The sequence below is a fragment of the Cydia strobilella genome, chromosome Z, assembly GCF_947568885.1.
Source record: "Cydia strobilella chromosome Z, ilCydStro3.1, whole genome shotgun sequence".
Classification (NCBI taxonomy): Eukaryota; Metazoa; Arthropoda; class Insecta; order Lepidoptera; family Tortricidae; genus Cydia; species Cydia strobilella.
Window position 1 is genome coordinate 31968244 of NC_086068.1, and position 16481 is coordinate 31984724.

General features: G+C 36.4%; 1 protein-coding gene across 1 annotated transcript in view; it reads left to right on the forward strand.

The window, feature by feature from the left end:
- The first annotated feature begins 10671 nt into the window (after nt 1-10671).
- The window catches only part of LOC134753818 (neuroligin-4, Y-linked-like), a 105590-nt gene continuing 99780 nt past the window's right edge, over nt 10672-16481 (forward strand). Inside the window, exon 1 of the mRNA XM_063689761.1 lies at nt 10672-11001. The gene's annotated coding sequence lies outside the window, so the exon portion shown is untranslated. The remainder of the gene's footprint in view (nt 11002-16481) is intronic.

The following is a 16481-nucleotide window of genomic DNA, read 5'->3' on the forward strand; positions in this document are numbered from 1 at the left end:
ATTACTTATCCCCGCTTCGAATACTTTGGCTATTGTAGGGATTATGCTGATCGGCCTATAGTTTTTTTAGTTCGTCTTTTTGACCTTTGCCCTTATAGACGGGCACAACTTTAACCTTTTTGAGTATACTAGGGTATATTCCCAGTTTTATAAACTCATTAAAGATGTTGGTTAAATGCGTAATAACGAACGGTAGTGCAACTTTGAGTAGTTTAGTTGATGTATGAAATATATCACAGGTGTTTTTGGAAACTATAGGTACTTGTTGTGTTGTGATTTTGTATAATTCATCGTCGCTGAAACGGGTTAATTTGATGGTAACGGGGCTTGGATTAGACGAGTTGCATAACAGTAATTTGCCAGTTCAGGGCGAGCCGTGAGAAAATGGTGTTTATATCATTTGCTAACCGGTTTGGCGAGTTATATTGTTTGCCGCGGGTATCTTTCATTAGGTGTAAATTGCACTGGCGCTTGCCCGATGCGCGTCCAGTAACGTTGCTTATAATTTGCTACAGAGTTTTGTGTTTGTTATTACTGTGCAACAACGTGTTCACATAGTACTCTCGTTGAGTGTTAGCTAAACATTGTTCAAAGTTTAAAGACATTGATAATATTCGTTGGAGTAAATCAATACTGGTTGGATTTCTTTTGGAGATGTCGGCCAGCTGCATAAGCATTTGTTTTTGCATGATCAAATTGTTAGTGAGCCAAGGACAGTTATATTTTTTAGTGTGGCGAACGGGACGATATGGAAAGCAGATGTTTGAAGTGTTATTTAAAACATTTATTAGTGACTAGCTGTGCCCGCGGCTTCGCCTGCGTGGAATTCGGTCTATGTCAGTAAGCGGCTAATTCACCCCTAATTTATCTCCCTCTCCCCTGGAGGCGGTACTTGAAGTAAAGTTGACAGTCGGATACGCTAGAGGATTGTAGTCCAGATAAAATATTTTAAAATTAGGTACCACTAAATAAAACTACACTCCAAAATCAATATTTTTTTTGCCCTTATTCAAAATTTTGACGTGATTTAAACGACATAGAGTAGTAGGTGTATATCGAACGATACAGTACCATTTTTGTATTTTTACGTCCTTGACTTTTTTTTTTATACCACGTCGGTGGCAATCAAGCATACGGCCCGCCTGATCGTAAGCAGTTACCGTAGCCTATGGACGCCTGCAATACCAGAGATATTACACGCGCGTTGCCGACCCTTTAGACCCTTTTTGACTGTACCTATCCAAATCATGTCCATGGCAAATATCATCCAAATCGTTCCTCCAGTCAAATCAGTCTAAGCATGACGCCGGCGGCGCGCAGCGTCTGCCCCTACGACTTGTTGATGGTAATGGCGAAGCAGACACTCACGGGGACCTGTAGGCGCTTGAAGCGGAACGGGAAGTTGCTCGGGATGAGGGGGATGCGCGGGATGAACACGGCTTCTCTGGCTGGCTTGCCGTTTCAGCCGAAAGCAAAGCGACCTGCCTGGCTAGAGCGCCACTGACCGTGGTCTTTTTTCAGACTCCTGAGACCGTGCCCCTTGTACCCTCAATGCGTTGCGAGACTTTCTCGAAAGATTCGATTTTTTTCGGGAAGGCATGGTAATGCGTATAAGTCCCAAATCGTTTGACAATTACTCCGCAAACGACATAGTTTTTTTTTTTTTTTTAAAGTACCCACCTTCGTGGCCATTATTAAGAGGAAAGGGCACGGCCGCTTCTCCATACAAACGCAGTCTCTACTTTCCTCTATCATTATGAAAATATTTTTAGGTACATAATTTGAAGTATATTTACCATAGCACGTTTGACTTTTTTAGATTTTTAGATTATTGTAAAAATTAGGAGCGATAATTTTTAAGAAAAAAAAAACCGACTTCAATGGGGGATGCCGCTGAAAGTTCACTTATTGTTGATGGTGCACTCTTAGATTCCAGATAATGAAATGAAATAGCACATTTTGCCTAATTATGTAGAAAAGGAGGTAAAACAACCCACTTTTCTAGTAGCATTTCGTTTTTGTAAGGGTCGCAGTTCTAACCTAACCTAACCTACTTTTCTGATAGCATTTCTTTTCTGTAAGGGTCACAGCTCCAACCTAACCCAACCTACTTTTCTGATAGCGGTTCTGTTCTGTGAGAATCGCAGTTCAAAACCCACCCACCAACCTAACCCACTTTTCTAGTAGCATTTCCGGGTCCGAGTCTGGGTCCGGATCCGAGTCCGGGTCCGTGTCCGGCTGTCCGGGTCCAAGTTTGGGTCAGAGTTCGGTCCGGGTCCATTCTGATCATCATCAGCAGTTCCACTTCATCAAATTTCACTTTATTTAATGTAAATGCTGGATTTGTTCATGAAAATACAAAAATTAATATATGGATGCCTTTCATATTTGAGGAGTTCCATCGGTTCCTCGTGGGTCTCATTATCAGAACTCGAGCTTGGCAAAAACATGTCTTAAAAACTTAAGTTGCTTAACAAACGTAAAGAAGAGGACAAATCGCCAAACGTAAACTATGCGTCATTAAAGAGTTCCATTCTGATCATCATCAGCAGTTCCACTTCATCAAATGTCACTTTTTAAAATGGAATTGCTGGATTTGTTGATAAAAATACAAAAATCACTATATGTATGCCTTAAATATTTAAAGAGTTCCCTCGATTCCTCATGGATCCCATCATCAGAACTCGAGCTTGACAACAATGTTTCTTGAAAACCTAACTTGCATAACAAACATAACGAAGAGGACAAATCGCCAAACGTGAACTATGCGTCATTGAAGAGTTCCGTTCTGATCATCATCAGCAGTTCCACTTCATCAAATGTCACTTTTTTAAATGTAAGTGCTTGATTTGTTGATGACAAAACTAAAATTACTATATATACATTTTTAACATTTGAGGAGTTCCCTCGATTCCTCATGGATCCCATCATAAGAACTGCTTTTTGACAAAAACGGGACCAATCTGTATGTATATACTTACAATCAAAAAAGGAATTTTCAAAATCGGTCCAGAAATGACGGAGTTATGAAGTAACAAACATAAAAAAAACATACAACCGAATTGAGAAATCTCCCCCTTTGATATCTTGAGGTCGGTTAAAAAACTGATTTTAGGCAAATTTTTTAATGCTTAACTTTTATAATAAGTAATAAAAAAATCCAAAAACACAAACGTGCACGGGACATAGGTGTGGTTGATACACAACTAATTGTGTCAAAATATTTTGAATGATGTAGGGGGGTGGGGATGTTTAAGATTAGGTTCTAAGTCGTTAAGTATCATTTTCAACTAAATCAAAAGACGTATACGTAGATTTCATGTAAATGATTTCATGTAAAACGGGACCAATCTGTATGTATATACTTACAATCAAAAAAGGAATTTTCAAAATCGGTCCAGAAATGACGGAGTTATGGAGTAACAAACATAAAAAAAAACATACAACCGAATTGAGAAATCTCCCCCTTTGATATCTTGAAGTCGGTTAAAAAACTGATTTCAGGCAAATTTTTTAATGCTTAACTTTTATAATAAGTAATAAAAAAATCCAAAAACACAAACGTACACGGGACATAGGTGTGGTTGATACACAACTAATTGTGTCAAAATATTTTGAATGATGTAGGGGGGTGGGGATGTTTAAGATTAGGTTCTAAGTCGTTAAGTATCATTTTCAACTAAATCAAAAGACGTATACGTAGATTTCATGTAAATAAGTTTAGGCGGTTATTGATTCCCCCTACAATATTACACCTTCCTTTTCAGTTTTAAGGTAATTTTTTTTTGTATAAAAACTACCCTATGTTCTTCTATGGGACTCTATACCAAATTTTATCTAAATCGAGTCAGCGGTTATTGAATCTCATACGAATTTCCACCTCCCTTTTCATACCCTTAAGGGATGATGTTTGAGATTAAAACTTTCCTATGCTCCTCCCTAGGACTCAAACTATCTCTATACCTTATTTAAACTAAATTGGTTTAAGCGTGAAGAGGAATTTAAAAAAAGTATTATTTTTTCTTATTTTTTGTGTTTTCACTCCGGAATGGTGTCATTTTGATATCATAAATGAATTCGGCATACCCGATTTATACAAAAACGATACCTAACTTGGCCTAGTAGCTTAAATGATATAGTTATCAAGATAAAGTTTTTAACCCCTTTTTCACCACCTTGGGGGATGAATTTTTAAAAACGTTGAAAGTAATTTTCTTGCTTTTTAATATAATACCTTTTTGCAAAGTTTCAAGTTCCAAGCTTAAAATAAAATTTGCACCCCAAGACAAACTTTCATCCCCTTTTCAACCCCCTGAGGCGTTATATTTCCAAAAACGTCGAAATTTTTTTTTTTTGTAATCGTCTATTATACCTTTCTAAGAAGTTTCAAAGCATTTGTAATGGATTCAAACTTTCAACCCCCTTTTAACCCCGTTAGGGGACGAATTCTTGATAACGCTGAAATCACTTTTCCTGTATTATTATAATAATATGCCCATATACAGTTTCAAGTAACGCACTCGAAAAAATTTTTTTATCTCCATATAAACTTTCAACCTCTTTTTCACCTCCTTAGGGGATGAATTTTCAAAAACGCTGAAATTAGTTTTCTTGTATTTCAATGATATATCTTTTTACAAAGTTTCAAATTGCTAGCTTAAAATAAATCTTGAACCCCATACAAACTTTCATCCGTTCTTTAACCCCCTGAGGGGTAAAATTTCTCAAATTTTTATAGCCTATAACCTGGCCGTGGTTTTTTTCGACAGATTAATAAAGTTTGCATTAAAATCCGTTCAGCTGTTTTCATTTGATGCGCGGTCAAATAAACAGACAAACAGACAAAAATTCTAAAAACTGTTGGAACGTGTTCTGTTATCGATTCTAAGTATCCCCAGCCAATTTTTTTTCGAATATCTTCCATGTACAAACTTTCGACCCTCTTCCGCTTTATTATATGTATAGATTTTAAAAGGGTGATTGCGTTGTTATTTGCCCTCGATTTGATACTCTGCCAGTCTATTGAGTTAAAAGACTTGATTTTGTGTTCCGGAAAGTTGCGTACAGAAACAGGCGAAGTGCCACTGATTTCGTGAGTGAGTGTGAGTTTCTGTGCGTGGTGATCAGACACAGGTGAGTTTCGACTGATTGTGTTTGTATATTTTGTGCATTTATCAAGTTATTGGTGTAAATATGGTCTAAACAAGTACTCGAGGTGTTTGAGACGCGTGTAGGGACATTGACCAATTGTATAAAATCAAAAGACATAATAACCAAGTCTACCAAGGCCCGCTTTTGCGTTGAATGGGCGATGTAATCAACATTGAAGTCGCCCATTATTATTATTTGTTTGTTTTCTAATACTATTTTGTCAAATAATTCTTCAAAGGATATAATAAGTATCAAGTTAAATACAGATTATGATTAAATTATATTTAGGAAGTTCAATTGCTGAGATTTCAAAAACATGTTCTGTTGAGATATTACATATGCCAGTTCTTTCCAAAAATTTAATCTTTTATATATATGGCTGAACCACCATGTCTAAGGTTTGTCTACAGTAGCTATTTATGATATTTCGTACGATTTTAACCAGTGTTCTGTTAAACATAAAATATCACATTGTAATTCATTACAGAGTAAGACATCAATTTGTGTGGTCTTGTTAGTCAGAATTCTTATATTTTGATGACACAAAACTAATTGCTTATGCTTACTATGTCTGGTCTGGGTGCGTTCTGGACCGGTCGTGGATTGTCTTGAGTTATTCCTAGTAGGTTGTCTGGTGAGAAAGGGCTGCCATTGGTTTATGACATGCATTGGCCATGCAGACGGTGTTGTAAATTTATCAAAAACCGATTCCGGGATACCGATTTTATATGATTTGTAGCTATCACGTTTCGACTGGATTTGTTCCACTTCATATTCCGCACTGTGTACATTTTTGAGATGTTGAATGACACTGTCCGGTGTAGAGTTTGTGCTGAAAAAGCATCCGTGTACATACTTGAGGTTTTCAACACCATCTAAGTTAGTGTTTTCTGCTGGACCTCGCACTATTAGTTTGTTCGGCCTCTTGTTATTATTTCTTGTGTTTGTTTTGGTCCCCTTGTTTTGAGGGGACGAAAGGTTTCTATGTAAAATTTTCGGTGTGGAGGTTTTGAATTAACGGTGCGAAATATTCACCAACTTTAGGAGTCGCGGGAGAGCCGGTTTTCGTCGATAAGTCGTCGTCGCCTTCCATTGGCTCGTTTCTGCTCGGCGGTGTGTCATTGGCTGTGGTTGTGTTAGCGCTTGCGACTGATTTGGCCTTCGATCTTGTTAGCATTGATCTGGTTGGTGGAGTGGTGGAGTTGGGCTTTGACAGGGCTTCGAGCTTCGTAAGTTGGTCGGTTAGTGATTGAATCGTCCTTTGCTGGCTTGATAATTTTAAGGATAATTCCCGCACTAGCGCGCTGGTGTTTTCATTTTCTTTTTTCACTGAACACAAGGTTTCTTTACACTTTATTCGAAGTGTTAGGCGTCATTGTGAAGTAATGAAAACTATATTAAAATAGAGAGAATATATGACTCGTGACGTTGACAGGTGACCATAATTATTAACAATGGATATATTTAGAAGTGACAATAGAGACTAATTGTATTTCGAAATGTTTTTGATGAGACAGTCAGTGGCTATCCTAACCTCAGATTAAATTGTTCTCTTTAATCTGAGAGTTAATCTTGGTTACCCCCAAAAAGATAAGGGGGAAAGGCGGCACCGGTGGTCCAGCTCGCGCTTGCTTTCTACCTAACTTAACCTAACTAATAATCTATATAAAGTGGGTAGTGACCCTGCCTGTGAAGCCGATAGTCTTGGGTTCGAATCCCGGTACGGGCTTTTATTTGTGTGGTGAACACAGATATTTGTTCCTGAGTCATGGGTGTTTTCTATGTGTAGGGTCTTTTCGAAAAGAGAAGCGTCGTGGCAGAAACAGGAATTAACATTATCAATTTTATATGGCAATCAAACTTCTGTCATTGTGTATTATTATTTACAAGAACTGCAAGTTTTATGTATAAAATATTATCAAAAGAGGATAAATTCGTACATAAAACCACAAGAAAAATTATATTTAATATTGTTCAGTTTTGTCAGCGGGAAGAAAACGGCTGAAAGACGACTATATCGACTTACAAAAAGTCACACAACGTGCTTCCGCTATGACGGGTATTTATGTTGTATTTAATATAAAATAATTACCTATTTAATAGTCCCCCTAAGTAATTAGTCTCCGGTACATAATCAGTAAATATATTCATTAGAAATATGTTAATTTACGTAAATAATTAAGGTCATTCGTGATCTTGAAATAACTGACAAATAGTTTTGATACTTTACCATTTTAGTCATATTTAATATTTGTATAATTTATTTTCAGGACTGAGTAAAGGTACCTACGGTATCTCGAATAAAATACCATTTTATTAGATGATGCAATAATTTGTAATCCACATGTCAGATTCAAGCACATCCAGTTAAGATGAAGACAGTTCGATGAGTGTCTTTGGTTATTCTGAAGCTAGCTCAATCATAAGTTACGTTGAATACTTATTTAGATTCAGAGGGCCTACCGCGAACACCGAAGTTCCCGAATTGCGGGCATCTTTCTCTTTTACTCCAATCAAATAATTAGAGTGACAGAGAAAGATGCTCGAAATTTGCGTGCTTCGGTGTTCGCGGTAAGCCCTCAGACTTCGATTTTAATAAATAAAAGTTTTTAATTGAAAATATTTCCTTATTTTTAGTTATGAAATATTATTACATATTTTGCAGTGACTTCCGACGAAATAAAATATAGTGATTCTAACATTCCCAATAGGCCAACCTATTCAGTATTCACTGTTTTTATGTACCCGATACTAAAATTACAGTTCGATTACCTACCCAATCTACCTATCCAGGTTTGTGCTAAAATAACTGTTGGACTGGGCAGATTGGAGTAAATTAGAACCTATCTAGTTTTGTACTAATACGACAATCGCTATGGGCATGTATTTTCAAGCGAACTGTTACTGTAGTATCTGAAACATTAAAACAAGAGTTGGTTTTATCCTTTGGGTAGAAGGTGAAATGGCAGTCCCTAGTGCCTGTGCTTATTCATAGGATTAGGTTGCCGAGCCGACACCGGGCTCCCTTTAGCTCCCTGTGGCTAAAAGTCGGAACAAAAGGATTCAAGTATCATGACCTTTAGTGTCGTACTATAATTACGTCACAGTGTTGTCAGTATAGAAAAATCCATAAAGTAGCACCGGCACGCCCTCAAATCCTACGACGCTTCAGTTTCCGCACAGACTCTATAAGTATGTATTTATCTATATAACTATGTACATATATCGTCGCCTAATAACACCCATAGTACAAGCTTTGCTTAGTTTGGCACTAGGTGATTTGTGTAAGATGTCCCCTGATATTTATTTATTTATTATTATTTACAAAGCATTTGACGTTTACGTTAGCAAATGTGTAAACTCGATCGCAGTCCATCTCGCTCGCACTAATGTATTGGTGCGATAGAGAGGGATGTGATCGAGCTCACACAGGCGCTAACGTAAATGTCAAATGTCAACTCGTGGTACGTGCAGGTCAAGTTAGTTATTATTTTTGTGTAAATTAGAAGCGAAGACTTCATTTACGAAATAATACAAAAAGATGTTACGTTCCCAAATTGAAAATTGTATAGGGGAAGTCCCCAAATGGCCTAAGCCTTTACATTTTTGATAAATAAATAGACTAATAATAATATTTTTACTGCACAATGTTCATAATAGAAGTAAAACAACAAAATATCCATGAAATAAAAATAAAAATCCACGCGAACGAAGTCATGGGCAACATAGGGTAAATCGTCAATTACTGGGCACCGGTTAATAACTGGCCACCCTAAACTAAAAATGAATTCTATTCACCTATAAACAAAATTCATTTTAGTATAAGGTTTCAATAACTAGCCACCCTCGAATAACTAGCCACCTAATACTAAAATGAATTCTGTTTATAGGTGAATAGAATTGATTTTTTAGTATAAGGTGGCCAGTTATTAAACAGTGGCCAGTAATTAACGAATTACCCTTAATATTATTGTAGGCATGTCAAAAATTGTGCACATTTCTGATGAAGTAAGATATTTCATATTATATCTGTTACCAATAATTATATATACGAGGATCTATATTTACATAATTAGGATTTAGCCCGTGTTGAGATGATTTAGCCCTGGTTGGCTCTGATTGAATGTTTATATCGTTGTGCTTTTTTCTCAGGGTCAGATTAATAACGGATTAAAGGATTAAATCATTTAGAAGAATTAAGAGAGGGAAGAAGAAAACGAAGCAAGGATTGAAGAAGATAAAAGAATCGGAAAAAAAGGATTTATGTAATGCAAGAGCCAATTTTGATAAAACGTGGTCTGAATTATTTTCGAACGCGTAATTTATAAATAAAATCAAAATAGTAAAACATAACAATTTATAGATTTAATAATTAAACTAACGTTCTTTTGTCCCTAGAGTGGCGACCAACTTGTATTAATATAACAAATAAGTGTCGTCGCAAACGATTTAAATCTAAATTTGATTTAAGTGTTTATTATTTTTTATTTAATTATTTTGAGCTGATGAGGTACCGAAGTAGTATAAATTGTCCTAGCAGTGTGACACGGACACACACATAATATATTATATCAGCGAGCCAACGACGTAGGTAACATATTACCTTTATAATCTCTCACAGTCCAGCGCCCTACACGTGCCACTGCGAGTGATTTACGCGTACCTTTAGAAAGTTAGCTTTCGGCGACTAATCAATGGCAAAAGGCATGAATAATGTCTATCATTTGAGTAACGGGTCGGTAGTGTTTCGAATAATTAATTTTCGGGGTGTGTACGGTTGTGTTGGTCTCGGCAAAGCTTGATCCAGAACGCGCATGCGTCCTGTCGCCGACTCGAGGCGAATCGTGTAGGGCGTACACATTTTTTTCATTATCTTTGTTGAGTCTCTCAGCACGTGTACTAGTAGTTGCGCACTAAGTGTTATATTATATAATAATACTTATATCAACTAACTATAAGAAGTCATTTAGCTATTATGTATCTATCTACAAACATATCATTCTCAGACAGTATCTATGTCAACGTTGCAATTAATCAATATCAAGCGCTTGCGTAAAGCTTTTTGATTGTACTTTTTGTACATTAATTTACAACAAATGATACGATAATGCTATCGTATGAGTAAATTATAATACTACTTATACTACGCACCACTAAATAACCTCCTACAATTTGAGTAACTTAAGATTTGTTTTCTTTGATGAGGGCTAACGCGTATGAATTGCGAATGGTGGTCTTCACAAAGTTCGAAATGTCAAATGTTACTCGTCACTTCAATGACTGACAGCTGTTCTTTAATCTTTTGGACCACCATCAACAGAGGCGTCAACTGGTAAGCAAAAAAACGATAGCCCTCATTTAAAAAGTTATAATATGTTAAAAAACATGGCCACCCTAACTGCAGCCTCCAGAACCCGAGGAGGTTTGATATTGACCTATACGTATTACGAGTACTCTCACTATGCTCTCTTTCAGGTTGTGCGAGCAAGATAAATACATTTCTGCCTGAAAATTGTGTAGGATAGAAAGAGTTAGTTGTATCTGGGTAGTCAGCCAGGTCTTGCTCAGTCCAGTATATTTGAAGCGTCGGTGTGTTGTGGTCCTGCGTGGTAGCGTCTTTGTGGAAATCAAAGCGCGTGTACAACATTTTATGAACTTGTAACTTGTATAAGCATTAACATTGTGTTATAAAGAAAATACCTTGTGAAGTGATGCAAAACATTTGTGCTTTTTTTACAAAAGCGTGTATGGACGCCAGTCTGGTGAAGTAACGCATTATTAGTAGTGTTGGTGAGACTGTATTTTTTTCATGAGTCAGTTTGCGTTTCTCTCAGGAATAATTTATGAAATGTAAGTATATTATGTACTTATATTTTTATTTTTCAGCGCCGATATTAATATAAATAGATTTGTGTTAATTTTTTTCTTATCAAATAAGGCTACCATGCTTGCGAATTTTTTGCAACGCGAATGTCTATTCGACCTGTGCTACTTGGCTAGCGATAACCTTTCTTCTTGCAAGGAAGTATATTTGTTAGCAGGAATACTAAAGTGCTTTGTCGATTCCTAGTTTTATCTTTCTAAGTACGTGTTTTATTTGAGGCCTGGTTTAATCGAGCTGCAAGGACTTCATTAGAGAAATAAAATAAGATCATGACCTAAGAGAGTAATCTTAGAATCAATTCTGTTTTTTTTTTGCATTAGAAAAAGGGTAAACAATCTTGAATTGTCGTTTTATTGGAAAACGCTATTAAAAAAATACTAACTATTAGTTTTGAAACCAAAATAATGTAAATGGTCATAAATCCAATTATGCAATAAAATGTTACATGTTAATTGTTAGCTCTGCAACTTATTTTTCAAGTGTTATTTTTAATAAAAAGACACGACAAGATTGTTTAGAAGGTAATAAGCAATTACCTTCTTTCTAATACGAACGAAGTATAAACAATTGAATGAGTATTTTATTTATAATAATAAAATATTGTTAGTTAGTGCCCACGTATATAACTAAAAAATCAAATAAATAAATTTTTATGAACATATTTATATGAACACGACTTATTATTGATTTTATATAAGTAACAAACCAAGATAATACAATATATGTTACAAGTATAAAACTTAAAAACTAAATCTAAAAATATTAAAACGTATCTTAAAACAAATAACTAAAAACTATTCCCCTGCGGCATCGGATCAAAGCTCGAGGTCCTCAAAAGTAAAATGGTCTGGACATGGAAACGGAATCTCTAAATAACATACTGAATTTCATTTTTCTTCCCGTGATTTTGACATTTGTCCTATATATTTTTAGCTTGCTTGTAAATACCTTGTCAGTTCCATGGAACAATTTTAAAATACAATTTTGCCATGATGTTCTATAGAACAACCTTAAAACCTTACCTTAAAATACTGCCATATGATTTTGTTCCATACTATAATTAGGCCAGGAAATGAATGCTCAAAAAAAGTTATAGAGGGAAATGCTTGAAACACAATTTTTGACTTCGTAGCTTTGTTTGGACTAGATAGGAGGTGAACATATCGAAAGTCCCCGGCCGTAACCCTGGTGCCGGGGGGAGAGAGGAGGGTTCGAAGGTTCAATTTTTCGGTTATTCGATTATATCTCGGAAACTATGCGTCTGAGCGACGTGGCCACTTATACAAAATGAAAAGTGATTTAATTTCAAGTCAAGTTTTTCGATAACTTGTATAGTTTTTGAGATATCCGCTCTTGAAGGTTTATTTAAGGCTCTCAGTTTTATCTTGATTATCTACATCAGTGAAGCTGCTAGGCCGGGTTTGGTATCGTTTTCGTATAAATCGGGGGTGCTGAATTCATTTATGGTATCAACACTGACACCATTGTTAAGAGGCCGTAGTCGATTTTGGAGCAAAAATTTAATATTGATAGATTTAATCGTTGAAATTATACACGTTTTGTTACGTAATATCTAAATAACAAGTATTGGTTTCTATTAGCACGTTTTCTCATCTTGCCTTTTAATAATAAGGTCGCGAGCGTGCGTCACCGGTAATATATGAAGAGAAGGGGCAGTTTTTAAAAATTCGTCAAAAAATTATGGTGGTAAATTATACAAATTGATGTATAAGAATAGTTTCGGCAAATGTTGTAGATTGTTTAAGTATCCAAATTACGTTGAAATTAAGTCAATTTTCAGAGAAATTGTTACATGTTTTGAAGTAATTTCTAGAGAAAATCGTATTCGTTTAACTTTCATTTCCTCGAATTCTAAGTCATATAACAAAAATGCAATCTGATAAAGGTCAAGTACAGAATATGTGTAATACAAATGTACCATTTTTAGCAGTCCAAACTTTACGAAATTTACAAATAAGAGCGACAAAATCAGTGCTTTACGCGCGTTTACCTAAACGTCCTTCAGAAAAAAAATCATTACTAATTTAGTGAGTCTGTTTTCAAAAAATTGATCTGATAAAAGGCAAGATAAGAAGACGTGCTAATAGAAACCAGTACTTGTTATTTTAATTTGGTGACAAAAGGTGTACAATTTTATCGATTAAATCTATCAATATTACATTTTTGCGACTAAAATCGACACCGGCCTCTTAAGTAAAAAGAAAATTTAAAAAAATATTTTTTTTTTACTCCTCTTCACGCTTAAACTGCTGAACCGATTTCGTTGAAATTCGGTATAGAAATGGTTTTAGTCCCGGAAGAGTACATAGGATAGTTTTTATACCAAAATCAACTTTTGAGGGTGTGAAAAGTGGGGTGGAAATTTGTATGGGGAATATCCGCTGAACCGTCTCTATTGGTTCCCATAACTTTATAGATCCGATTTTTTCAATGCATAACGTTTTCCATTGTAATTTTTATTAGTCATATTGTCAATAGTCATAAAATTTTACAATATAAATTGCTGTTCCGATTTTCAGAGTCCAGATGGTAACCATAAAATAATGTTGAAGGCAATAAACTTGCTTATAATAATTGTTGTAAGGTCTCTTATCGCAGGTTACATCGATAAGTAGGGGTCTCCATTGTTTTCCATGCATTTTAAGTTTTGACTTTTTTTAATCCATAGCGTATTACATCTTAATTTTTATTAGTCATATTGTCAATAGTTATAAAATTAAACAATAGAAATTGCTTTGCGATTTTTGCAGGTCATCATTATTGTTACTTATAAAATTTGTTACTTATAATATTCAAAATCCAGATGGTATACCATTACATAATGTTGAAGGCAATAAATTTTGTCACTTTTGTATATGCCACATAGAATCGTACAGTGACAAACCTTTTAATTCCTTTACTGTCCTTATGCCTACTTGTTACTTGCGTGCATGCGTGCCTACCTACCTGGGGATTATTTTTTGTTTGCCTTACTGATTTCCCCGCCATTTCTTATTTTTCATGTAGCTTATTAAAGCCATTTCGTCCCGCCAACAAGTCGACGGAGCCCCGCTTTGCGGGGCTCCTATTTCCGTTCTAAGGGACACAAGGTATCTAACAAACCTACATGAGGAAACAAGTTTTTTTTTGTTTGGCTTACTGATTTCCTTGCCATTTCTTATTTTTCATGTAACTTATTAAGCCGTGTCGTCCCCACCCACAAGTCGACGGAGCCCCGCGAACGAAGCTCCTATTTCCTCTCTTGTGGACACAAGGTAACTAACGAACCTACCTAGGGAAATAAGTTTCTTTTCTATGTATCCTGGTCGCTTAGACGTAATTTACGTTAGGCAAAATCTGGAGTCTTTTATAATAGACCATAATGTTTTTCATCATAACTAATAAGACATTTTATCGAAAGTCATACTTAATGAAATTAACTTTCAAATGTATGCCTAAATTTTTCTGAGTCATAAATGACATGTATATATGAAGGATGTAATTGATTTGGTTTCTTAGACGTAATTCACTTTAGTTATTAAAACGATAATATGATTATCGGCCATTTAACGGTATTTAGTCCGTTAAAATATATCCCTTAAAATATTTCTGAATAATTAGACCAATAGAATATTATTATTAATAGAATAATTTAAAACGAATACTGCACTTAATCGCGTACAAACTTACGTTTATTTATGGCCTGACGTTTCGAACGTGACGTTACGTTCGTGGTCACAGGCAGACTGGCGAGGAATTGTATCAACATCTTCTTGCCGCGCGGGTTTTGCGAACTACCCGCACTTGATCTTGATTATTAACTTGTACGCTAGGGTTGTCACACACACAACACTCACGACATCCATTGGTATGTGGCGAGATGTTTTTTCCCCCTTACATTTGCTAATTACTGGATTCCACGAAGACGAAATCCCCTGTCCCTCATTTTGATTGAAATTTCGATGTTTTCTGATTTCAATTGCTTCACGAACCTTCCTGCTGTAGTAAAGACGTTCCGTTGAGAGGACTTTGGCATTATGGAGCTCAATCCAGTGGTTTGGTCCCGACTGTAGCAAATGTTCGGCTACCGCAGACTTATCTATTTGACGTTTTTTAACAGCTGCGATATGCTCCTTGACCTTTGCCGCTATAGTGCGGAAAAAGCGAGTGCATCGTTGTCATTTTTAATTAAGTGTCGCGATTCAGACTTATTAACTACGTGTGTTAGACTAAAACCGCGTAAAGACATACCGTTTTGTGCAAACATTCTAAGGGCTGCCAGTATCCGTCTGCTAAAACAGCAAATAAGAAATCAGTACGCGGAATTAGACAGAGTGCAGTGCGAGTTATACGGGTTGCATAGTGAGTGTAGTGCAGTGCTATCACGTAGTGATTTTGATTTGTGGGATCGGATAACCTTCGAACAGGCGGACCGTATTTTTTATTATCGTGGTAAAGTACATGATAAGAAGTATGAGAAGTTGATATATCGATATGGGAAAAACGACACTGCGGGTAGAAATCACGATGAAAAACCTACCTCCACGGTAATAAACTTATCTACCACGACTTTGGAAAAAGCGACCGTCGGTATACTGGAAAAAGGGTTGAATTTCGCTATGACACCCAAGCAGATTCCATATGAGGCCATGATCTGCAGTGTTGAAGAGGCAATAACGCGGAATAAGGTTCCGCTTAGCGATGCGGAGGTGCTAAGGCAGGATATTGCGGTTATTTTATACGAAGGGCGACACTACCTAAGAGTAATGTTACTGCAGAAGAGCGCTCGGCCTTGAAGAACCTGAAAGCGAATGAGAATATCCTGGTTCTAAAGGCGGATAAAGGGAATGCCACTGTGGTCATGGACTCTACAGATTACGATGCTAAAATTCGGCTTTTACTAAATGATACGAGTGTGTATAAGCCCGTCTCATATGACCCTATTGCCAGAGTTACGCGCCGGATTAGGGCGGTCATCAGGGACTATAGGGAGTTGTTTCAGGAGGACGACTTTGACCGTTTACACCAACCTAAAATAGTGCAACCGCCGAAATTGTATGGACTGCCGAAGGTACACAGAGCTAACGTGCCCTTACGACCAAATCAAATCAAATCGTCTCACCTACTTACGATCTGGCAAAGCATGTTGCATCGGTGTTACAGCCGCTTGTGGGTAAAACGTCGTCTTATGTGAAGGATTCCCGTCACTTTATAGACATTCTGAAGGATATTACATTGGAGCCGGATGAAATAATGGTGAGTTTCGATGTTGAGTCGCTTTTCACCAACGTTCCAGTAAAAGAATGTCTGGAGGTAGTTCGGACGAGGCTCGCTGACAATGAGATAGTGAGGTCTGTCATGGTATTGCTGCAAAACTGCTTGGCGGGAAGCTACTTTTTATATCAACAAAAGCATTATCTCCAGATTGATGGAGTTGCTATGGGTA